Genomic DNA, 26,909 nt, shown 5'->3' with positions numbered 1-26,909 from the left:
ATGTAACACATGGGACACTTCTCATTCAAAGAAGTGGTGATCACACCATTTACGTTCACAGGATTGTAGAACACAGAACTCTAGGTATTTCACATGAGATCAGTGGCTGGCAATATTCAGAAGCTACCAAACTTCCCCTTCTCTTCTTCTTTTGTTTCAAATCCTTTGTGATGGTGGCTGCCTTACTTGCATGACTCAGTGAGGGGGATCTTCTACCTAGCTCATGGTGGCCAAAGTACACTCTGCCTGTGATACAATGAGGTCCAACCTGGGCCACATATGTATCTACTTATTGCTATTTCATAGCATTATCAGGATAATCAATCAATCCACTTTCATTCATTTTGACTTTTTTATTTTGTAGATGTCGAGAGTCAATAAGAAAGCAATGTACAGAGCTTTTTGGTAAACCTTTCGACTCATTATGTTTTCTGGTCAACCCTACTGAGGAAATGAAACACATGTCCAGTTGCTTATCAAGCTACAGTGTTCCCAACATAGTGTAACAATGGTTCCAAAAAGACTGGTGGAATTAGATCAGACAGCACTGCATGCCTCCAAACAACTAATTTACCTTATTTTGAAATATTGCTACTTCTTCGCCAATTTCAATCCTAGCTCCACTGTCATCTTTACACCCCAAGGACAAACATTATTGCAATATCCAATTTCTGAATTCTACTTGCTCCTTGACAGCTTCTAAACCTTCATAAGGTCCCTTTCCCTAGACCTTCATTAGAATCAGCTAGCACAAATCCAAACCCTCCCTTCCCATAAGGAAAACTTCCCACCTTTCTCTTCCTGAGATCTCCGAAAACTGCAGTGAAGTGTATTCTCCATGCCGCAGCAGCCAAAGAAGTGCAACAGCAAAAAAGTGTAACTTTTAACTTTGCGTGGCTACAAGTATGTTCCTAGTGCTCTTTGATTGATGGGATTCAATATGACCAAGACATTTGTAATACTTCTTATTCCTTTGAACCTGATATTCATATATTTACATCTGGAGTTCTTGTTTTCTTCATGGTAAATTCCAGATCTCCTTGAGTAAGATGTTTACTTCTTTTTTTCTGAGACGGAGTCTCGCTCTGTCGCCCATGCTGGAGCGCAGTGGTGCAATCTCAGCCCACTGAGGCCTGATCTCAGCCTCCCAGGTTGACGTCATTCTTCTGCCTCAGCCTCCCAAGTAGCTGGGACTACAGGCACCTGCCACGACGCCCAGCTATTTTTTTTTTTTTTGTATTTTTTTTAGTAGAGACGGGGTTTCACCGTGTTAGCCAGGATAGTCTCGATCTCCTGACTTTTTGATCCGCCTGCCTCGGCCTCCCAAAGTGCTGGGATTACAGGCGTGAGCCACCGCGCCCGGCTGGTGCTTACTTCTTAAAGTCCACATTTATGCACACTTTAGTGAATATTGATAGTCTATGCCCTAGTGACGACCTCATTGATGGTAGGCAGCCCTTCTTTTACTCCCGACCATTCTTGGTGGAAGCGATTCTGCCGGTGAAGAGATGGCAAAGGAGGAAGGCAGGGACTTAGGCAGGAATCCACCAACCATGAAGTTGTTGCCCCTAGCAATTTGCTTTGTCTTGTTTGAGAAACTCACACATCCTATGCAAGGCACCTCGAGCTGGGTAAATGAGAGGGAGTTTTATTTTAGTTTTTTTTTTTTTTAAATCTCTCCTGTACCAGCTTCATACCCCTTTACTTCCTTTTTATTTTTATTTATTTATTCATTTTTCCTGTGAAATCCAAAGAGTTACTCTCAATGCCCATTGGAGACTTTGATAGCACTCAGGTTTTTCTGCAAAGGCCCTCCACCCGGTTGACGTTCCCAGAGTGACCCTCTGGTAGGAACGTTCTTCCGCTATAGCGACACTACGCTTTACAGGGGTAACACGTGAAAAATTATACAGAGAATTACATATTGAAGACTTTATTTTAAAAGCCCCTTCCGTAATTTCTTTATTCATTTATAATTTTCCCATGTTATTTTAACTTAAAATGCAGCCAACTTTAATTGATGTACGTTCACCCTTATTGATGTTTGGGGTTTCTTCTAGTTTCAGCATACTTTCTCTTGGGGAGGTTTTTTTAAAAAACTTCCCACAGAATTTCTTGAAATATACACCTGTGTTCTTTACAACATTTTGACTCGATACAATATTTTATGACTTTGTGTTATTTTTAGAATGAATAAAATGTGCATTAAGTGTTGGAAGTTTTTAGGTCTTTTCCTCCTTTGAGCTTGTATTTTGATGTTTTAATCATCCCCGACTATGCAGAATCTAAACATCTGAGGGAAGGGGTAAAGAAAAGACAAAGAAAAACCTTATACTAAAACAAAACCCCATGGCAACAGGATTTGGTTTCCTTGTGTTGGGAAAGTGGGGTCCTAAATTTAAAACTTTGATATGTTGATAGGCACAAAATGATCCCATGTTGTCTGTTCAGACAAGAGATAGCAAAGCATTAATTGTTGGGCTAGTAGCTTGGATTCATTCATTTCATAGTGTCTTAAACTTGACTATTTTTGTAATTTGTTAAAGCACAGAATAATTCAGTTATTGTGCCATTTAATGTTATAACCCCCTGCCGGGTATAGTTTATGTTTGAAAGCATACCCTAAAGTAATTTGAAGAATTGTAAAGTAATCAAGTAATTTGAAGCACAGCCCAGGATCATTATTATAGTTCATTTGGATATTTACCTTGAGGAGCTATTGCTATTTCTGGGGCTGACTTTGCACAGATGCACCGGTATGGGAATGAGGGGAAGATATGAAAAAAAAAAATTGAGACTATTTCCAAGTGGCTTTGGAATTGGAGTTTGTGAGCTCCCAAGAGTGAGTGACACCCTTCGATCTAGTTGTCTGGATCTGGGAGGAAGTGTTCAACTCGGCCAGGGTGTTGTAAGAGGTAAACTGAGACATGTTCATCATTCAAAATTACCATATTTCATAAATTCTAAAATGCCATCCTTTTGTGATTTTTTTTTCTTTTTTTTTTGATACAGAGTCTCCCTCTGTCACCCAGGCCAGAGTGCAATGGCACGATCTCAGTTCACTGCAACCTCCGCCTCCCGGCTTCAAGTGATTATCCTGCCTCAGCCTCCCAAGTAGCCGGGATTACAAGCATGTACCACTACACTCAGCTAAGTTTTTTGTAATTTTAGTAGAAACTGGGTTTCACCTTGTTGGCCAGGCTGGTCTCGAACTCCTGACCTCAAGTGATTCACCTGCCTTAGCCTCCCAAAATGTTGGGATTACAGGTGTGAGACACCATGCCCAGACTAAAATATCATCCATTTTAAGACAAACTGTTGTTTTATTCAAAACTAAGAAAATAATTTGCTGCTAAACTGTGGAACACATCTTTATTACCACTTATAATCTTTTTATGCTTGGTCAAAGAGCTATTTGATGTAGACATAAGTTTTTAAAAATTATTGTACATTATTCTTTTGTATATATAAAATGAAAAATATATGGAAAGTATATTAGTTAATGTGTTCTTAAAATATCTTCACATTCAAAATTTCTCTCTTTTAAATCAAGTTGGGAACCAAAGGCATCAATATCAGGGGTCTTCCCCATTTGCCCTTGCAAAATAATCCCCTGTTCCATCAAGGTTCTTGCTGCAGTATTTCTTCAATGAGTCCACATTGTTATCTCTTATTTCAAGACTAAACTGCTGGCACTTTTTTATCTTGCCAGAATGTATTGACAATAACACATATTTCCTGACTACTATCTAGAGAACAGAGATTGTATATGTCCTGATTTAAGAAATGTTATATATTTTTAAATTTGTTATTTTCCTCTTTATGTTTTCATCTTGAGGAGTTTGGAGAATGAAATAACTTCTTAAGAAACATCCTAAACAAGTCAATTCAAGACTATCTCTGGTGAGAACTAAATTATTTACTACTTTGATTTTCATAAGCTTCCTCACCATTAGTTTTATCTACATGTAGTGTGTTTTGGTTGACCAAAAAATTCAAGTATGTAGTTTTCCTTTATGCACATTTGATTTCCAAATTCTTTGTTTCTCTATGGAAGAGAGTAAAGTAATCCCGGAACTCAGCCATTCTGCTAAGAACTTGCAATGCCTTATTTTGACTTCCTCTGCTGGACTCTGTTTTAGTGTTCAGAGTTTAATTTCCTTTAAAGAATGCTCTTCAGACCCCAGTGCTTTTCCCAGTGAGTTTCTGATATGTCAAACTTACTTTCTCACTTAACGTTAAGGAATACCCACGCTTATTGTTAATAATTACAGATAACTCAGGAATTTACAAACACTGTAACTCAGATATACAGAATGAATCATAGCCTTTAGAACTGCATGACTTATCACCTGACGTATTTTTGTCTAGTTTTTATTTTTATTTTAAGTTCTGGGATACATGTGTGGGATGTGCAGGTTTGTTACAAAGGTAAATGTGTGCCATGGTGGTTTGCTGCACCTATCAACCCATCACCTAAGTATTAAGCTTGGCATGCACTGTTTTTCCTAATGCTCTCCCTCCCCCAACTCCACCCACCAACAGACCCCAGTGTGTGTTGTTCCCCTCCCTGTGTCCATGTGTTCTCATTGTTCAGCTCCCACTTATACATGAGAAAATACAGTGTTTGGTTTTCTGTTCCTGCATTAGTTTGCTGAAGATAATGGCTTCCAGCTCCATCCTTGTCCCTCCAAAAGACATGATCTCATTCCTTTTTATGGCTGCATAGTATCCTATGGTATATATGTGCCACATTTTTTAAATCCATTCTATTATTGATGGACATTTGGGTTGATTCCATGTCTTTGCTATTGTGAATAGTGTTGCAGTGAACATTTGTGTGCATGTATCTTTGTAACAGAATGATTTATATTCCTTTGGGTACATACCCAGTAATGAGATTGCTGGGCCAAATGGTATTTCTGGTTCTAGATCTTTGGGGAGTCACCACAGCTTCTTCCACAATGGTTGAACTAATTTACATTCCCACCAACAGTGTAAAAGTGTTCCTAAGGAAATATTACATTATCTTTTAGAGGCACATTTTAGAGCCAGTGAAATATGTTGTTAGCTCTCCTTCCTGGTATCTATGCTATAAGATATGTGGTTCCAAGAAAAGAGTTTCAGACTAATTCTCCTACAAGGACATACGTTTATTAACATGGCAAGTGAAATGAAATCCCTGTTAGGCATCCTGGAGACGAGAATCCCAACCTAGGCCTCCATTTCAAAGAGAAGAGAAAATGCATCACTTCCATCATTATACACTATTCAGACCAGGATGGTAGTGCCTGCAACATTTCCATCCAGTCCACGTATCTTTAACATCACTACATTTCATCAATAAAAAAAGCTATTTCTAACTGCCATCATGCTAATTAAAATACCATTGCTGCCCTGGAATGTGTATATCCAATTAAAGTATACATGTTAATTTAATTCCATTAGCTCATAATTTAAGCACAAATTGCATACTATGTAGGATAATTTTTAAAGAAAATTACAGACACTATAAAATATTTATAATTGGATCAGTATGTTTCCTTTAGCAAAATGGAGATGCATGACTAGTGGAAATGCCAGTTTCAGGAACCTTGTTTTCTATTTTACCAGCTATTAGCAAATGTTGAGCAAAATGCTTAAAAATGCTTGTCTCTGACTCCTTCTTAAAACTGCAGTGAACATTTTAGAAGAATAAATTGTTTCTCTTTCCTTCCCACAAAATAGTTATTTCTAGCACTGATAAATACTGCATAAGAAGCCTAACATTATGGATGGCTTAGGAAGATCTAAAATCACAAATTGAAGTTACGGAGGTAACATGTTTGACTTATAAGACTGTATTTATCATTTTTGTCATCCTGCAGGGTCATTTCATTTTAGTAACATCAACCACAGGACTCTTGAACATGAGTCATGCACAATAAACCACAGGAAGTACTGAGAGGCAATGGTCTGTGTCCTGAAACTTTCCTCCAAGGAGCTAAAGCCTCCAGAAGCTTCTAACTGGATCAGCACAGATAGCAAAAGACCTAATAGAGAACCACTCTGTCCCTCCAATGTATAATATGTGCTCATCAGGTCCTTTGCTATCTGCGCTTACCCAGTTAGAAGCTGCTGGAGGCGTTAGCTCCCTGGAGGAAAATTTCACACCCCAGAAATGTTATAAATATATATGAAATGCTCTTCTCCTCTTGCCATTTGAAAACAGGAATGTTAAGCCTACAAATCATGAGCATGAAATGTTTCCCCAGATAACCTCACTTTATATCTATTAAAATGTTCTTAGGAGACATACATATTTTTTTTGACAATTGTTAATTAATAGTTTTTTTTTTTTTCCTGGAATTGTTAAAAGCAGCAGAGTAACCCAGGCCTAGAGAATCCTTCTCTCAATATTAAAGATGGTATAAGTTTACGGATTTCTGGAAAATAGTCTTATAAGCCATCGCTTATAGAAGTTTACTTCTGAAAAATAAGCAAATGCCTTCATTTACAAGAAAACAGGCATGTTCTTGCGTTTTCTTGCCCAGTAAGCTCCTGAGCAAAACTATCTCTTGTTTTAATTACCAAGGCACCAAGGTTTATTCATACATTCCCAGCCCGCAAAGTGCTACGTCCCACTTTATTATGATTTCTTGGTCAACTCTTCTGGTTATCCTAGAAACTGTGTTACTCTCTCATTATTCCCAGCCCTTCTTCTAATTGTTTTCTATGTCTACACCACTTTTTCTCAAAATGTGATGTATGTTAAAAACTGAATTCCTATACCCTTTCTTTATACCAAATGATTCAAAATTGACCTAATTTTGACTTCATAACAAGCTCTCCTGGTGATTTTTCTTCCCGTTAAAGCTGGACAGCTGTTGTACAGCCCACTTTCAATCCATCAGGTTCTCTACTTTCTACCTCCAAATTATGCCCTCATCTCATTCCCTCCTCTTCTACTCTTTCTCATCGAGATGACTCAAATAGACATTTAATCTATTTTCATGTCCTAGATTCATTTTTGGCCTTTCTTGTCCATTCATTAAGTTGTGGTTCTTAACAAAGGGTCATTTTGCCCCCAAATGATATCTGACATCTGGATATGGGTTTGGTTGTCACAATTAAGGAACACACAGCTACTGCTGGCATTTAGTGAGTGGAAGTCAGGGATGCTGCTACATTTCCTACAATGCCCAGGACAGCACCACAAAGAACCCTCTTGCCTAAAATGCCGATAATGTCAAGGTGCTGCGGTGAAGTCTTCGTGCCACACTGAGCCACTTCCATCACCTGACCCTGCCCAAATCTGCAATTCCAGTTTTTCCAAACTGTGTCTGTCATGGTGCCCAGTTTAACTTCCTTATAAAACTTTTTGCTTAATATCGTTTAAAAAAAGAAAAAAGTGTTTCATGATCTTTCTTCCCCTTGAGAACATATACATTTGATGTCTAACACCTAGGATAGTAATTTATACATTGTAGTTGTTTATTAAATTTTAATTAGATTAAGTAGGCCATACTTGTTTGTATATTATGTGTGTTTGTGTATGTGGGTAATTCAAAAGAAGCAATATATGTAAAAGTGATTCTAACATTAAATTAATAGCTATACAAATATCAATCACTATTATCCTCTAGAGGACATGAAGAAATGCTTGAAAAAATTTAAAAAAAGAATTTATTTGTATTTAATTGAATTCTATTGTTTATGTTTCCTAATGACTCAAAATGAACTACTATGGGTCATAAATATATGGTCTATTACTTTGTTCATTTAAGCATATTTCACTTACAATGATAATTAAAAACTATATTGCAAACTATTTTAGATCATTTTCAATGACGCGAATTAGACTTGCCACAGGTCTGGCCTGGGAATTGGAATTAAGAAAAATAGAAAATAGAATTATAAAGAACCTATCTGTCCCAAACCTTTGGGTTCACAAAAATCAGGTATTATTATTTTCAATTTTAAGTGATATGTCTGAGTCCATGAATATTTACACACCTGGTCTAGGTTCACAGTGATAATACCTTTCTAGGAAAAAATTTAAACCTAAAACCCTCATTCTATTATTGCAGATTATCAAGGCAAAAAGTCTTGTTTTAAAAATAGGTAAGTTCATAATTTACTCCTCCTCTTAACATTTTTTTCCCTTTGACTTGTATCATGGTACAGTAAAAAGAGCAGGTGTTAGCTAAAGAAAACCCTAGGTTTGAAAGTCAGTGACCTAGGGCAGAGCAGGGATCAGCAAACATTTCATAAAGAGCCTGAAGTACGCATTTTTGCTTTGCCAAGTATATGTTCTCTGTTGCCAACACTGAGTTCTGCTGTGATAGAGAGAAAGTAGCCCATAAACAACATAGAAATGAACTGACTTCTCTGTTTTCCAATACCACTTTATTTACTAATAAGGTGGGAAATTTGGACCCTAGAGCATAATTTGCTGACCCCCAACAGAAAGAAAATTACTGTACCTCCTCACTTATAAAATGGAGGTGAGAGAGTTCATTTCATAGGTTTGAAGTAACTCAGACTAACCAAGGTAACATAACATGCGTATGAGAGTACGTAGTCTGTTAGAGATATTACATGCAACTATCATTATGATGGAGGCAAGTGAATTAATGTTTAAACTCATTCACACAATATTCTCTATGGAGCAAAATGCAATGTTAGGCAAGAACATGAAGGAGAGCTAATTATTCAACTAACAAAAGACTGAGACTATGAAGGAGCTCTTGCCTTAAGGATATTCATGTCGAAAGTTTTCTATTCAAAGCTCTATATCTTGAAGATTTAGTATTATTATTTTTTTCTATAAGAAGAGCAGAAAATTAGAAATGATTCTTTCAAGAAAATATGACAAACAGCCATTGGATTCTCTAAATCTAGGTAAGCTTCATCATTACAAAACAGAAAAAAGTCTAAGTTTATATTATAAATTGTTCTCACTGCTAGTAATTACTGAATGCTTCTTTAATGGCTCATAATGAATTCCATGCATTTTTCTAAGAATTATTTTGTTCCCGGAGTTATGTGAATTAATTTATGTATATTTAATTTACAAATTAGCATCACTTTGGGGATTTGTTTGTGTCCCCTCAACATTTCATGAATAAATCAGCTACCTTAAGCTCTTTGAAAAATGCATAAATATATAAAATATACTTTAGCACATTTAATTTGAAAATAAAGAGTAATGAATAACTGAACTTTTGTTGACTTCAGTTAGCCAAAATTTAAAAAGAAAATGAAATGCAGTTGTGAACAGGCTATATGTCTGGTGTTTTGTTCTATACTTTATTTAGATATATTGTTCAGTGTGACTATGCGTCTTACCCAACTTAAATATTTCACGTTATAATATTTCACGTTACTTCTGTTACACTAAATCAATGGCTACTTTTCAAAATAGACAGCATCTGCCGTTGAAAAATAAAAGAATCTACCCATTTTAAAGCTTCCTACTTTGTGAATTAAACTATATGGCCCACATCTAAATGCTACATGTACATGGTACCCTAATTGTATGAGGATATCTGTTTTCAAAATACCTTTATAATCTTCCACTAATTCAATCAAATTATATTGATTGGTAGATGTATCAGAGTTCCTTCTTGATTTGATAAGAGACTGCTTTTTCAAGAAATGTAATCTTTTGTTAGAGTTTATGTCCAGCCAGGTGAGGTGGCTCACGTCTGTAATCCCAGCACTTTGGGAGGCCAAGGTTGGCAGACCGCCTAAGGTCAGGAGTTTGAGACCAGCCTGGCAAACATGGTGAAACTCCGTCTCTACTAAAATTACAAACAAATTTAGCCAGGTGTTGTGGCACGTACCTGTAATCCCAGCTACTTGGGAGGCTGAGGCAGGAGAATTGCTTGAACCCAGGAGGCAGAGGTTGCAATGAGCCGAGATCAGGCCACTGCACTCCAGCCTGGGCAACAAGAGTAAGACTTGGTCTCCAAAAGAAAAAAAAAAAAAAAAAAAAAAAGAGTTTATGTTCATTAGCATGAGAAAATGTGGATAGACAAATGGGTAGATGAATAGAAGGGTAGGTAGATGTAGATTTTTATATATGTACCTCTATATGTATAAAATAACTTATAATAAAAGAATACCCATGGATTTGACTGTACTGAGGATTTTTCCAAAATCTTTGGTATGTACAGTTAGTTAAAATTTTATATTAATGATTTTGAGATTAAGAGCTGGCTCCTATGAAGACCAATTACTTTAACACACTCTGTTCTATGGGACTAACCTGTGCCACCAGAATCACTTGAGTATCTTAACATTACATGGCTAAGGAAACAAGGATAGACCAGCAGAAAGCCTAGATAACCAATATCGCACTAAACTAAAAACAAAAACCCCTCAAAACTGTGGGTGGTGTGACACTGGTTTTGTGCCTATGTAATTGGTCTACTGGACGTCCCGTCCTGACATTTCTTTATTTCCCACATGCTATACATTTGAAACTATGTGCAATGAGAACAACTCCATTCTATTTTGTATGCATTACATCCAGTTGAATCCGGGAGAATAGAAGGAGCTCCAGGCATCCCATAACTTCCCCACACCATCCTTATAATTCCTCTCTGAGTATCTTGTTCATGCTTGTGGACTCCTGTGAGCTCCATGAAGCAATTTCTATCCTTAGAGTTGCATCAACATAAGCAAAGAAAGTTTTAGGGAAGTATACTTACCAGAGGTGGCTTCGCATTCAGAGAATCAAAGAATGTTGCTTAAAGGCTTTAACTAACTAACTAAATAAACAAATAAGCATATGATGTCAAATGTTTTTTTTAAATACCTAAGGAATAATATATCTTACTTAACAGTCAGAGATCGTATCCCCTACAAAATCCATTTTGCCTTCCCCAAGTAAATTATGTGCATGTAAGTGATTGACTGTCTTAAGGAAGTAAATTTTACTCAACTAGAGGGTCTTCCTTGATTTCTATTCATGGAAAGAGATAAAACTATAACATTACCAATGCATATAGAATAAGACCTTTGCAAAACTAAGTTTACACATTATATTCAGCACTTCCACAATTTCAGCCCTCCAGAAGTTAAGAGGATTTTATTATGACTCAACAATTGTTGATATTTTCCTTGCCGGGAAGTCCTGGAAATCCTCATTTGCATAGTTCAGCCGTATGTCAAAGGAGAACTAAGGCGAGTGATTCATCCAAAGAAATTCTACTAAAACATAACTAAAGTACTCTAATTATTTTCTCAATTGCCTCTTTCACTGAAAGCTTCCTTTTAATAACTTCTTCCAATGATCCCACAGAATTTTTCTTTGAAGAAGTTTCATAAACTTTGTAAGGTTCCATTAAAGCCCATGAAATGAAAATGGAGTTATTTTGTTTTCTTGCGTGCGTGTGTGTGTGTGTGTGTGTGTGTGTGTGTGTGTGTGTAGGGTGTCTTATTATTTATTTTTTATGTCTTTGTTTATGTCTACTCAGCCATAATTTGCGAACTTCTATTCCAGCTATATATTACTAGTGAACAAATCTCTCCAATATTGAATAGTTTAAAATAATCATTATTGTAGAAACAATGTGATTCTACTCAAGGCAGCTTTAGCCAAGGCTGGAGGGGCTGTTGCCAACTTGATTCACTCACATAGCTGGTGAGAGGGCACTGAACTCACTGGGGCTGACGGCTGGGGGTCTCTGTTCTACTAGACATGAGACTCTCCATGTGGCCTGGGCTTCCTCCTCTTGCGTGGGTTTGAAGGTTGAGTGTCGTAAGACAGAGAGAGACAGGCAGAAATGTGTGTTTCCTTTTCTAATGTAGTCTAACAAAGTCACACTGTGGCATAGTCTCTGCATGTGTTAGTGGAGGCACAAACATCCATCCAGGCTAAAGAGGAAGAGGCTTAGAATCCACTCTTGATGGAGGACTGGCAAGCATCTGGAAGAGCTTGTAGGATAGCAGATACTGGTACAACTTTTTTTTTTTTTTTTTTTTTTGAAACAGAAAGCAATCTGCCACACTTTCTCTGTTATCATTAAGGTAATTGTTATCCATTAGAGCAATTCAGTTGTTTTATGGAAGTTGCCTCTAACTCTCACTTTCTTAACAGCTCTGAGCCTTCCTCTCTTCACCTCTGGCTAACTAAAATGGCTTTTAAACATCTTTTACTCACCTCATCAGAGATGTGGCACTTACAGTGTTTGCCTGAATTTATCCTATATTCTAAAGACATTCTGGGTCAGGACTCCATGCTGCTGCTTCTGCTCAAGGTGGTGGGGGGAAGTTAACTGTAGGCACGTGCTTTGTAAAGAGAAGAAAAAATGTTTCTCCTGAATCTCTCTTCTCTTATAGTGCCAAAATATACCAACGGCTTGAATGTTGCACTCAGTTCGGTGGATTAAATGTCTGTTATGACAATGCCAAGCTACTGTAAGAGTTTAAGAATCTTGAGGGTAGGACTTTGCCTTGTGTTTCATCCCTTAGCTTCTGTCACCAGGAGAGAAGAGCTGGGGAGAATCATTGCTTACTAGGGTACATGCATTTTCCTATCAGGATGTGAATGACCATGACATTAGACAAAGCAGCCTTCACATTCTTAATTCATACAAGCAAATTGATTAATACTAAGAAAATAGCAAAGGATATTTACAAAATGAGCACACTACACCCAGCTATACAGGCAATGGAATATCTATCTAAAGTGATTAACTTAGTTTCGCCTCTCCATTGGGGATGTATGCCATTTCTCCGCGGGCTTGATCTGCCTTCTTCCGGCAAAGCAACTTCATAATTCTGGGTAGGGATTTCTCCCATGATGGCTACGTACCTTCAGGGGGACCACTATGTTTGAGGCAACAGTCTTCATGAAATAAAGATGTTGTCAGGAGAGTTGAACAAATAAATACACGAGGATTTTATAAGGAAGCTATAGGTAGACAGATTGACAGATTCTTGAAGTACAATTAGGGCAGTAGTCCCCAAATGACAAAAAGTTTAAAAGACATCTTCCATAAAATTTACTCACCTCCCTTCAAGATTTTATTTCTAGTTACTCAAGACCTCTTTCTTATGATAGTTTCAACTAACTCTCCAAGATAATTGTTTCCAAACACACAAATAATTTAGGACATTATTTACATTTTGGGAATGCATATTTGAATTTTCTTTGTAAAGAAAAAGGCATACTTTATTTAAAATATTATTACAATTTTTTTTTATTCTGGCCTCTAGATATGACATATAGAGGCAGTAAAGAATACCAGTCAAGGAATACTTTCACATGTATTGTGTCTAGCTGAGTAAATAGAACACTGTCAATATTGTTGGAAATTCCCAGAGGGCATCTCTTGGCTTTCATACCAGTCTTGCCTCTCTGGAAGTAATTACCATCTTAATTTTGTGCTAATAATTCTCTATAAAAATTAATTGGATCACTTTTTTGTTTAGTTTTGCTCATTTGTGACCTAGACAATAATGGAATCACAGAATATAGATTCTTCTGTGACTTTTGTCTTTTTTACTTTTAATATAAAGTGTATAATCATAATTTATTTCTCTTGCTGTGTAGTTTTCCTTTGCCTGATTTTTAATTATGCTACTAGTGGCGTCTGGGTTGTTTTCAGCATTTTGGTCTTATAGATGATGTGATTATGTCCTATGTCAAATATGTCTCTTAATGAAAATGAACAAAGGCCTCTCTAGGTTCATCACCTAAGATTTGAATTACTTGTTATAGAATAGATATCTGTTCAAACTTACTTAGTAATAGATATCTTTTGAAAGAGGTTATATAATTAACACTCCTAACAGCAGGGTCTATGTGTTCCCGCTGATCCACATTCTATCCAACACTTATTATTATGAAATTTTTATTTTTGCTAATCTGGTGTACAATTTGAACACCCATGATTATTAATCAAGTTAACATTTTTTTCACATTGTTCCCTTTTTCTCTCCTGTAAAAAGCCCATTCAAGTTCCTTACTGATTTTTGTACTTGATTGTTCTTTTTGTAATTATTCATTGCTGAGGTTCTTTTAATTTTCTTAATAATGCTCTCTTCCAAGTATATAATTAGTACTTTTCACCTCTTTTATAGTGATGAATGATACTTAATATAAAGACACAGTCTTAAATTTTCTTCAAAGAGAAGTTTTTTTCTTTTTTATTTAAACCCTTAATCCATTAGTAAGTGATTTGAGATAGAGAATCAATATTGTTTTTCCATATAGATAACCAATATTTCAATATTTATTAAAAATTTATTATTTCCTCTTTTACATAAAATGTAGATTTTGCCAAATATTATGTATGATAAATTTGTGGGTCTGTTTCAGAGCTCTCTGTTTAGTTCCATTAGTCTTGTTTAAACATATTACCTATGAGACTATCTCAATAACTTGAACTTTATTATTACTCACAATATTTGAAACAACATCCCTCAGCTTGTTCTTTTTTCAGAGGGTCTTAGCTATTATTACGACTTTTCATTTCCATATAAATTTTAGAATCAATTTAGTAGGTTCCATAAAAAACTGTGATGATATTTACATTGAAATTGTATTGAATCTTTAGGTCATTTTCGGAAGACTGACAGGGAGAAAATACAGAATGTTACTATTTATCAAGATTTTATGATTCTCCATTCATGGAATTTTAACATTTCTAAAAGTTGTTTGGCTTTGTTTTATAAACTCACTTACACTTAGATCACTTAAATGCAAATTACTTTCCAGGTAATGATCTAATATCCAATAGCATTGCCAAACTCTCTTCTCGATTCTAATTGTCTTACGGAATCTTTGAATTCCATAAAATATAGATTACATACAGAATTTTATGTAAACATTCACATCATATGAAAACAGAGTTGAACACCATGGGGTTTAGGGGAGACAGCCTTCTGTGTAGTTGAAAATCTACATTAACTTTTTTTTTTTTTTTTTTTGAGATGGATTCTGGTTCTGTCACCCAGGCTGGAGTGCAGTGGCGCGATCTCAGCTCACTGCAACCTCCGTCTCTCAGGTTCAAGCGATTCTCCTGTCTCAGCCTCCAGAGTAGCTGGGACTACAGGCACCCACCACCGTGCCCCGCAAATTTTCCTACTTTCAGTAGAGACGAGGTTTCACTATGTTGGCCAGACTGGCCTTGAACTCCTGACCTCAAGTGATCCACCCACCTCAGCCTCCCAAATTGCTAGGATTACAGGCACGAGCCACTATGCCTGTCCTACATGTAACTTTTGACTCCACCAAAACTTAACTACTAATAGCCTACTGTTAGCCAGAAGCCTATTAATAACGTAAGTAGTTGATTGGTACACATTTTGTCTATGAATTCCATACTCCATTCTTACAATAAAGTAAGCTAGAGAAAAAAAAGTCATCAAGAAAATCATAAGAAATAGAGAACATATTTAGTATTCATTAAGTTGAAGTATTTATCTTCATGTTTAGTAGGCTGAGGAGGAGGAGAAAAAGGAGGGGTTAGACTTGCTGTCTCATGGGTGACAGAAGTGGGAAAAAAAGTCTTTGTATAATGGACCCATGCAATTCAAACCCGTGTTATTCAAGGGTCAATTGTAAATTTTTTCTAATCATTACACACTTTGTCTCTCTTCACCTTGACTAAAGTGGCTGACTAGGAGGGGCTCCAATACAATTCTGAGCAGTCAATAGTGATGGCAGTTATCCTGATATTATTTCTGATTTTAAATGAGTTCAAAACACTACACTATTGACTCTACTATTTCATGTGGATCTTTTTTTGAATACCTTTTATGGAGCTAAGGAAATTGCCATCTATTCTTAGCTAAGACTTGTATTTTACCCTTGAATTGATACATTTTATTGATTTTGCTAGTATAGATTTGTTTGTTTTTTGAAAGGCTCATGTGTTATTTAGCTTTAATATTTTAATGTGGTGAATTACATGGATAAATGTTTCAATATTGAATCACCTTTCGTTGATAGAATAAATCCAGCTTACTCAGATGGAACTTTTTAATTGATTTTTTGGATTCTTTGCTTATTTTTTCTATTTTTGTATTGGTGAGTTTAGCATGTAATTTTATTTTGGTATCAAACCAATTTGTTATCAGATGTTCTAACATCATAAATAGGGTTAAGGAGGACTTCCATTTTTAAAAAATTAACATTTGAATTATCAGAATTTCTATTACTTAATTTTGTTGCTATTGTTGTTATTTTAATGTTTTGGTAGGGCTCCTTTATTTATGGCAAATATTTAACAGTGGGTTAAATTTTTCTAATTGCTATAGAACAAATTGGTTATTATTTTAGTTAACTAGGAACATAGGTCTGTTATATTTTCTCTAATAATGTCACCTACTCTTTGAATGATGCTCATTCTTCTTCTGTTATTACACAGTAAAATGTACACTCAAATCTGCACACCCTATATAGACATTTGTAGGAAAAAGAGTAATTATACACACATACACACGTATATTTAATATAAATATATACAGATATATTTATTTTTATAGATATTTAAGGAGTAATAACCAAGCCATATTCTGATAGATTCAAAGGCACAGTACATTATCTTTCCTACTATCCCTTCCTCTTTTCTCCTCCTTCGATGTCCCAATTTTTTCCTGATAATCTCCTTGTTCCACAGCTATAAGGCTGGTCAATAGACACTCCACCTTATTTTACCATTTACCTTATGCTTAATCATTGTTTGTTATGAGAGCCTCTGTCATTCTCATTTCAGGATTCTGGGTATCTGCATTATGCAAGCACCTCCATTCATTTTTACTTTAGTTAAAAAATCTATTAGTTTGTTATACAGTTTGAAAACATATTTCTATTCAGTTATTTTTAGTGATAATCAGTCTGTCTAGATTTTAGTACAGTATATATTGTTCAGAAATAGTCATTTACTTAAAATTTCCTGTATCCATTTATCTATTTTTATACAGTTAAAGATGAGATGTATATTTATATTTTATTCAATTGAAGAAACTAGGTACCTGCATAATCAGCATTTGTAAATGAGGTGATTACATATTGAAAACATTTTTAGATCAAGTGAAAAATATTTAAAAACAGTATCTATTCAAGACAAATATACCTTTACAAAGTCAGCATCTCACTACTCAAAAGCAATAACTTATTAGAAAATATAGTGGAGAAAAAAATATAACTCACAGAAACAAGGGAAGTATGAATAGAAAAAGTTAAAAATTATGGATTTAAAAAATAATAAATTGTGATAAAAACTTAAGGAAGCCGTATATAATAACCTTCACTTTACTAGCAAATATTTTGGACAAAAATGCTAAATAAAACTTGAAATAAATTTACATCCTTATATTATAACATAAACCAACATAAAATCATCCAAGATTAATTTTAAAATTAAATTTTAAAAATGATGAAGTGTTGATAAATATGCTATACATTAGTGGAGATGTAATTTGATTTGAATCTTTCTCATAAAACAAATAAAATGTTTACAATAAAAAACTTGATACACAATTTTGAAAGTACAATTAAAAACATATTAAACAACTACAAAGAGACAAAAGGAGAAATATTCAAAATATACATAAAATAATTGTTCAATATTCCAAATATAAAAATATACCTTGTACACATTAAGAAAAAGGTAAGTCTGCAATAGAAACTTGATATAAGACGTGCACAGACAGTTCAAAATTTATCCACAAATGTTCAGTAAAAATGAAAACAAGTTAAAATAATTAATTAAAAAAGAAGCACAAACTTGAAAAACAATTTTTCCTTTCAAACAGGTAGCAAATTTTAAAATAGATTTTTATAGGAGATGGCATTCTAATGGTTGAAAAATTAAATTAAATAGTACATACTTTTGACGGCTTGGAGAAAACCTCCTCTCATATAAAGGTAAACTCAAAATTATTAGAGTGCTAATTTTTTGGAAAAGCAAGTATTAAATTATTCTAATAAAATTGGAACCTGAACTAAATACTAGAAAAATATATGAAACCATATTTTGTACGTTGTATTATATACATAGAAAACACAAATGATTTTAGAAAAAACTAGAAGTAATAAGAAATTTAGGTAACTTGATAATTAATAAATATTACAGCTTCTCCTATTCATAGAATAAGTTTCCAAATATTGACACATAAATCACAATAAAATATTTACAAAAATTTTGAATTATTTAGAAACAATTTTTTTTTTTTTTTTTTTTTTTTGGTGAGATGGAGTCTTGCTCTGTCACCCAGGCTGGAGTGCAGTGGTGTGATCTTGGCTCACTGCAACCTCCGCCTCCGGGGTTCAAGCAATTCTCCTGCCTCAGCCACCCGAGTAGCTAGGATTACAGGTGTGTGCTACTAAGCCCGGCTAATTTTTGTATTTTAGTAGAGACAAGGTTTCACCATGTTGGCCAGGCTGGTCTTGAACTCCTGACCTCAGGCATGAGCCACTGCACCGGACCTAGAAAAAATTTTTAAATGACATAATAATATAAAATATCTTATTGAAATATATGAAATGGTATCTAAACAAACTGAAAGACACATTATATTTTTGAATGGTTGGATGAAAAGGCAATACAACAACAACACTTCCTAAATTATTTAAATTTTATATAATTCTAATACATGTATTTGGTGGTTTTTTTTTTTTTGAGACAGAGCTTCACTCTTGTTGCCCAGGCTGGAGTGCAATGGCACGATCTCGGCTCACCACAACCTCCACCTCCCTAGTTTAGGCGATTCTCCTGCCTCAGTCTCCTGGGTAGCTGGGGTTACAGGCATCCACCACCACACCAGGTAAGTTTTTGTCGTTTTAGTAGAGACGGGGTTTCACTATGTTGACCAGGCTAGTCTAGAACTCCTGAACTCAGGTGATCCACCCACCTCAGCCTCCCAAAGTGTTGGGATTACAGGCGTGACCCACCATGCCCAGCCCTTGGTGAGATTTTTTATGTAATTGGGAGTATATTTAATATTTTATGAAATATATTTACTTGCCCAATCCAACCCAATCCAAATAAATCTAGTCAGGAACAAGAAAAAGATTTTAAAAAATAGCAGTGAGTATATGTTAGGGAAAATTAATCTTATTGGATACAAGAAAAAAACTGCTAATAAATAAAATAATGTTTAAATAGTAACTTAATGAAAAATAGTAGAAATGCCAGAAATATACTCAATAACTATATGATTTTAATGTAAGGTACAGGTGATGGGATAATGCAGTTGGAATAAGATGAATAACTTAATAAATAGTGCCAGGATATCTGAATATCCATAAGATGTAATTTCCAAATACAGTAAATTCTTAAACACAAGTATTAAAAAAACAAATGTTTACAGTTTACAGAACTATAAGTACTGCCTAGGAGCAAGTGATATTTCTCACAAAGATAGGGAATCAAAATTCCATAAAGAAATAATAAATATACTTGTTCTAATTTCACAGTAAATATCTAAGAAAAATCCCCTTGTGCTCCCAGCAGTGGGAAGGAAAAGTAACAACTTTCTGATACCCCAGATCATTCTCCACAACAAAGCCTGTTCTTTTGGGGGAAGGACTTCACCAAAGCCTTATCTCCATGGGGGAATGGCAATTAGCCAACCCCAGTTGTTCTAGGCTTTCTACCTCACCTAAGGAAACTGACAGAGGCTAAGAAACAGATCTGAGTGTCCTAGCCCAGGGACACAGGCCCACTAAAAAAGAATTAGAGATTACTTCCCTTCACTCAGAAGGGAAGAGCTATAGTGTAATAATACAGATTACAGCTAAAAGAGCTGCAAGGAACAAATTCAATGTAAAAAGAATTTTTTATGAAAACCCCAAGACAGGGGGATAAAATATAAGGACACAAGAGGAAACTGATGTCTCTGGCATCTGTGGCTACAGAAAACATTTAAACAGAGCGTAGTTCCTACACACACTAAAATAAAACCTCACACTAAAGGCCCATTTACCTCCGTTTCTATTACGTGATACGTTATGTTTGGCTTACAACAACAAAAAATCACACGACATGCTAACACATAAGAAAAACACAGTCTTAAAAGAAAAAGTAAGCATTAGAATTAGACTAATATGTGATGCAGATTGTGAAACTATAAGGTAGGAAGGTTTAAATAACTATGCTCAATATTTTAAGGACCCTAATAAAAAAAAGTACAACATGCTAGAATGGATGGGTAATATAAGTAAAAATGTAAATGTGCAAAGGAACAGAAAGAAATACTAAATAAAAAACACTGTAATAGAAATGAAGAGTGCCTTTGAAATATACATCAGTAGATGGGAAACAACTGAGGCAACAATTAGAAAACTTGAAGATACAGCAATAGAAGTTTCACAAACTGAAATGCAAAGAGAAAAAGAAATAAGAAAAAATGTAATGGACCAGTCAATGATGGTGGGATAATCACAAAATATATACCTATAAACAACTGACTTTTATCAAGGTTGACAAAAGTATACACTGGAAAAAGAAAACTCTAGTCAATAAATGATGCCAGGAAAATTGCACAGTTATACACAGAAGAATAAAACTGGACCAATATCTCTCTCACTATAAAAAAAATGAACTAAACATGGATTAAAGATCTAAATGTAAGACGTGAAATTATAAAAATTCTAGAAGAAAACCTAGGAAAAACACTTCTGAATTTTGGCCTAGACAAATAATTTATGACTAAGTCCTCAAAAACAAACACAACAAAAGCAAAAATAGATAAATGGGACTTAAACTAAAAAGCTTTTGCACAGCAAAACTATCCACAGAATAAACAGACAGCCTGTAGAATGGGAGAAAATATTTGCAAAATATGCATCTAAGAAAGGGCTAGTATCCAGAATCTATAAGGAACTCAAACAACTCAACAAGAAAAACACAAACTACATCTTTAAAAAGTGGGCAAAGACATGAACACACATTTTTCAAAAATAGACATACACTCGGCCTACAAACATGTGAAAAAATGCTCCACATCAGGGAATCATCTGATAAATGAATACTAAAAACACTGTGGGATACCATCTTTCACCACTTGGAATGGCTACTATGAAAAACTCAAAAAACTATGCACATAAAAAGGAATACTTACACACTGCTAGTGGGAATGTAAATTAGTACAACATCTATGGAAAAGAGTATGGAGACTTCTCAGAGAACTAACAATAGAACTACCATTCAATCTAGCAGTCTCACTACTGGCTATCTACTCCCACTAAAAAAGAAATCATTATGTCAAGAAAACAAAAACAAAACTCTGCACTTGTATATTTATCACTGCACTATTCACAATTAGCAAAGTCATGGAATCAACTAACTTAATTGTTCATCAACAGATGATTGAATAAAGAAAATGTGGTTACATAATACCATGAAATACCACACAGTCTTTAAAAAGAATGAAATAATGTTTTTCCAGCAACATGGATGGTGCTGGAGGCCATTATTCTAAGTGAAATAATTCAGACACAGAAAGTCATATACCAAATATTCTCACTTATAAGTGGGAGCTAAACAATTGGTATGGATGGGCATACAGAGGGGACTAATAGGCATTGGAGAATCTTAAAAGTAGAAAGGTGAGAAAGGGGTGTTTGTTGAAAAATTATCTATTACATACAATATTCACTATTGCCGCAATTCACACACTAAAAGCACAACATTCAAACATAGGCAAACATAAAATGCAATCATAAAATGAAAAAGAGCAGGAGCTGCGATTTCTTTATATCAGATAAAACAAACTTTAAGCCAACAACAATCAGAAAGAAGAAGGGACTTATACAATGATGAAGGGTTTAATTAAATAAGATGACTGAGTTATTCATAATATATACACGCACAACATTGGAGCACCTAGATTCGTAAAACAAGTCCTTCTTGACCTACAAAAAGACTTAAACAGCCACACAATAATAATGGGAGACTTTAACACCCCACTAGCAATGTTAGACAAAACATCAAGGCAAAAAACAAAAATTCTGGACTTAAACTTGCAACTCAACCAGTTGGACCTAATAGAATACTCCACCCAATAACCACAGAATATACATTCTTCTCATCTGCACATGGAACATATTCTAAGATTGACCACATGCTCACTCATACAGCAAATCTTAATGAATTCAAAAAAATTAAAATTCCAAGTACACTTTCAGACCACAGTGCATTAAAAATAGAAATCAACATCAAGATTTCTATTTGAGATATCAAGAAGATATCTCAAAACTACAAAAATACATGGAAATTAAATAAATTGCTCCTTAATAACTCCTGGGTGAACAACAAAACATAGGCAGGTATAAAAAATTATATTAATAAAAACAGAGAAACAACTTACCACAATATTTGAATGCAGCCAAAGCAGTGTAGAGAGGAAAGTTTGTAGCACCAAATCATAGCCTTCATAAACAACTTCAAAAGATCTCAAATAAACAATCTCACCTTGCACCTAGAGGAACTTAAAAATAGAAAATTTAGCAGAAGAGAAGAAATAACTAAAATTAGAGAAGAACTGAATGGAATTGAAATGTAAAAATCCATACAAAAGATCAATGAAGGCAAGAGAGATCACTCAAAAGAATAAATAAGATTGATATAGTGCTAGCTAGATTAACAAAAAAAATGAGAAGATCCAAATAAGTACAATCAGAAGTAACAAAGATGACATTACAATTTATCCTACAAAAACACAAACATACCCAGAGGCAATTGTGAACAACTCTATGCACACAAATTAGAAAATCTAGGTGAAATTGATAAATTCTTGAAAACACACAACCTCCCAAGATTGAACCGGGAAGAAAGAAAACTTGAACAGACCAATAATAGGTTTTGAAATTGAATCAGTAATAAATAACCTACCCAACAACAACAACAAAGAAGCCCAAGACCAGATGGATTCACAGCTGGATTGTATCAGACATCCAAAGAAGAACTGTTACCAATCCTACTGAAATTATTCCAAGAAATTGAGGAGGGGGGGTTTCTCCAGAACTAATTCTACAAAGCCAGTATTAGCCTAATACCGAAATCTGGCAGAGACATAAAGAAAAAAGAAAACTTCAGGCCAATATTGCTGTTGAACCTAAATGCAAAAACCCTCAATAAAATACTAGCAAACTGAATCTAGCAACACACCAGAAAGGTAACACATTACAATTAAGTAGGCTTTATTCTTGGGATGCAAGGCTGGTTCTACATACACAAATCAATAAATGTAATTCACCACATAAACAGAATTAAATGCAAAACCCATATGATAATCTCAATAGATGCAGGAATTGCTTTTGGAAAAAAACTAACATCCTTTTGTAATAAAAACCCTCAACAAACTAAGCATCAAAGGAATATACGTTAAAATAATAATAGCCATGTAAGACAAAACCATAGCCAATATCAAACTGTTTAAGCAAAAGCTAGAATTATTCCCCTTGTAAAATCCAATGAAACAAGGATGCCTACTCTCATTACTCCTATTCAACATGGTATTGGAAGTCCTAGCCAGAAAAATAGTACAAGAGAAAGGAATAAAATGCATCCAAATAGAAAAAGAAGGAATCAAATTATCTCTCTTTGTTGATGATATAATTCTATACTCAGAAAACCTTAAAGACTCCACCAAAAGGCTGCTAGAATTGATAAACTATTTCAGTAAAGTTCCAGGTTGCAAAATAAATGCACAAAAATCAGCAGCATTTCCATACACCAATAACCCTCAAGCTAAGTCAAATCAAGAACATAATCCCATTCACAATCATCAAAAAACAAAATATCTAAGAATATAACTAGGCAAGGAGATGAAGGATTTCTACAAGTAGAACTACAAAGCACTGCAAAAGGAAATTAGAGATGACACAAATAAATGGAAAAACATTCCATGCTCATGAGTTGGAAGAATCCATATCATTAAAACGGTCATTCTGCCCAAAGCAATTTACAGATTCAAGACTGTTTCTGTCAAACTACAAATGCCATTTTTCACAGAGTTAAAAGAATACTCTTCTAAAATTCATGCGGACCCAAAAAAGTGCCCAAATAACCAAAGCAATAACAAATAGAAAGAACAAAGCCGGAGGCATCACACTACCCCACTTCAAACTATCCTATAAGGCTGCAGTAACAAAGCAGCATGTTACTGGTACAAAAACAGACACATAGACCAATGGAACAAACCATAAATAAAGCTGCACACCTATAACCATCTGATCTTCTACAAAGCTGACAAAAACAAGCAATGGGGAAAGGACTCCCTTTTCAATAAATGGTGCTGGGATAATTGGCTAGCCATATACCAAAGAATGAAACTGAACCCTTACCTTTCACTATATACAAAAATTAACTAAAGATAGATTAAATATTTAAATGTAAGACCTCTAACTATAAAAATTATAGAAGAAAACCTAAGGAGTACACTTTTTGACATCTGCCTTCTTGACATCTACCTTGGCAAATAGCTTTTGGCCCCCATAAGCAATTGCAACAAAAACAAAAATTGACCAATGTGGCTGAATTAAACTAAAGAGGTTCTGCACAGCAAAAGAATCTATCAACAGAGTGAACAGAAGACCTACAGAGTGGAAGAAAGTATTTGCAAACAATGCATCTGATGAAGGTCTAATATCCAGAATCTATAAGGAACTTAAGCTAATCAACAAACAAAAAACAACCCCATTAAAAAATGGGCAAAGGACATGAACAGACACCTCTCAAAAGAAGAGATACATGCGGCCAACAAACACATGAAAAAATGCGCTTCATCACTAATCACCAGAGAAATGCAAATCAAAGCCACAATGAAATACCATCTCACACCAGTCAGAATGGCTGTGATTAAAAAGCAGATGCTGGCAAGGCTGTGGAGAAAAGGCAAGACTTACACACTCTTGGTGGAAACGTAAATTAGTTTGGCCACTGTGGATAGCAGTTTAAAGATTTCTCAAAGAATCTAAAACAGACCTACCAATCAACTCAGCAATCTCATTACTGGACATATATCCAAAAGCAAACAAATGATTATGCCTAAAAGACACTTGCGCTCATATATTCATTGCAGCACTATTCACAAGAGCAAAGACCTGGAATCAACTTAGGTGTCATCAACAGTGAATTGGATAAAGAAAATGTGGTATATATACACCATGGAGTACTACATAGTCATGAAAAAAAAAAAACACAAAATCATCTTTGCAGCAACATGGATGCAGCTGGAGACTATAATCCTAAATGATTTAACACAGGAACAGAAAACCAAATACTGCATGTCCTTTCTTATAAGTAGAAGCTAAGCTTTAGGTACACATGGACATAAAGATAGGAACAATAGACACCGGAGAAGGAAGAAGGGAGAGAGAGGTGTCTGGTTGAAAACTATGTATTGGGTACTATGCTCACTACCTGGGTAATGGGATCTCTACCCCAAACCTCAGCATCATGCAATATGGCCATGTAACAAACCTGCACATGTACCCTCTGTGCCTAAAATAAATGTTGAAATGATTAAAAAATCACATGATCCTGTCAATAGATACAGAAAAAGTATTTCACAAAATCCAACATCCATTCATGTTAAAACTCTCAGTAAACTACAATCAGAAATTTCCTCAACTTGATAAAGAACTGCTAAAAAAAAAAAACCTACAGCTAAAATCAACCTTAACTAGATGGTTTCCCACAAGATTTGGAACAAAGCAAGGATGTCTACTCTCCCTGCTCCTATTTAATATATAACTTAAAATCCTAGATAGTTCAGTAAGATAAAATGAGGAAATAAAAGTGTACAGATTTGCAAGGAATAAATAACTTTTTCCTTTGTTCACAGAAGTCTATGTAGAAAATCCAAAAGGATCAACAAAATGAATACTGGACCTAATAAACAATTACTGCAAAGTGACAGGATCCAATGGTAATATACAAAATCTAATTGCTTTCCTACGTACCCATGTGCAGAAAAGGGTTAACTCAGCAGGCCTGGGTTTCTCAGATTAAAGTGCTTTCTGATTAAAGTACTGTCTTTATGACTGGCAATTGGCTGTATCCTGAAAGATGAGCTCTGAGCCCTTGAAATAGTCTGCTTGATAAGAGTGTTTTTCTGTGTCTGATGCCTGGGGCCATGGTATGCCTGTTTGATTAGATAACATATGCTAAAATTATAAATGCCAATTGCTGCATGGTTGAGCCTTGAACCACATAGTAGCAAACTGACCAGACGGTTAATGCTAACAGATGTGATTTATGGTGAAGCATGTTTTTGCTCAAGGGAGCTGGAGTAGTTGAGGTCCCTCATGCAGGTACTGCATGCCTGAGTGACTCGTCCCCAATGAAACACTGGACACCACGCTTCAGGTAACCTTCTTTGGTTGGCAACACTTTGAACATATCACATATTGTTATGGGGAATATTAAGTGTACCTGTGAGATGTCATTAGGAAAACAATCCTGGAAGCTTATGCCTAGTTTCTCATAAATAGTGTCTTGTATGCCTAGTTCCTTTGCTAATTATACTCTCTTTTTGCTGTAATAAATGATGACCATCGTTATAGTGGCTTTTCTGAGACCCATGAGTCCTTTTAACAATTAATCAATCTTGAGTGTGGTCATGGGGATTCCCAATCCAACCAGCAATTAATAATTAGACTATAACATTTAAGGCCAGGCATGGTGGCTCAAGCCTGTAATCCCAGCACTTTGGGAGGCCGAGGTGGGTGGATCACGAGGTCAAGAGATCGAGACCATCCTGGTAAACATGGTGAAACCCCATCTCTATTAAAAATATGAAAATTAGATGAATGTGGTGGTGCACACCTGTAGTCCCAGCTATTCGGGAGGCTGAGGCAGGAGAATTGCTCGAACCTGGGAGGCGAAGGTTGCAGTGAACTGAGATTGTGCCACTGCACTACAGCCTGGTGGCAGAGCAATGCTCTGTCTCAAAAAAAA

The sequence above is a fragment of the Mandrillus leucophaeus genome, unplaced genomic scaffold (genome assembly GCF_000951045.1).
Source record: "Mandrillus leucophaeus isolate KB7577 unplaced genomic scaffold, Mleu.le_1.0 Scaffold15, whole genome shotgun sequence".
In the NCBI taxonomy this organism is placed as follows: Eukaryota; Metazoa; Chordata; class Mammalia; order Primates; family Cercopithecidae; genus Mandrillus; species Mandrillus leucophaeus.
Note: the sequence above shows the minus strand (reverse complement) of the source record.